Below are 238 nucleotides of genomic sequence, written 5' to 3'. Positions count from 1 at the left end.
GTCCGCGGCGGCTGCTGCTGCCTGTGGCCCGGGCGGCTGGGAGAAGCGGAGTGTTGGTGAGTGACGCGGCGGAGGTGTAGTTTGACGCGGTGTGTTACGTGGGGGAGAGAATAAAACTCCAGCGAGATCCGGGCCGCGAACGAAAGCAGTGACGGAGGAGCTTGTACCACCGGTAAGAGGAGCAGGAGGAGGAGGCAGGAGCCCGAGAGAGCCGGGGGGACCGAGGGGGGACGGGGAG

General features: G+C 66.8%; 1 protein-coding gene across 3 annotated transcripts in view; it reads left to right on the top strand.

The window, feature by feature from the left end:
- CREB1 (cAMP responsive element binding protein 1) overlaps positions 1 to 238 on the top strand; it is a 54,025-nt gene continuing 53,787 nt past the window's right edge. For 2 of the 3 annotated variants that reach the window (XM_005874218.2, XM_005874217.2), the window contains exon 1: positions 7 to 172. The gene's annotated coding sequence lies outside the window, so the exon portion shown is untranslated. Of the gene's footprint in view, positions 173 to 238 lie in introns of all 3 variants that reach the window. The other variant, XM_014546081.1, reaches the window with a different exon arrangement.

This window comes from Myotis brandtii, unplaced genomic scaffold, assembly GCF_000412655.1.
Source record: "Myotis brandtii unplaced genomic scaffold, ASM41265v1 scaffold43, whole genome shotgun sequence".
Classification (NCBI taxonomy): domain Eukaryota; kingdom Metazoa; phylum Chordata; class Mammalia; order Chiroptera; family Vespertilionidae; genus Myotis; species Myotis brandtii.
This window is presented reverse-complemented; position numbering and strand designations above follow the sequence as displayed.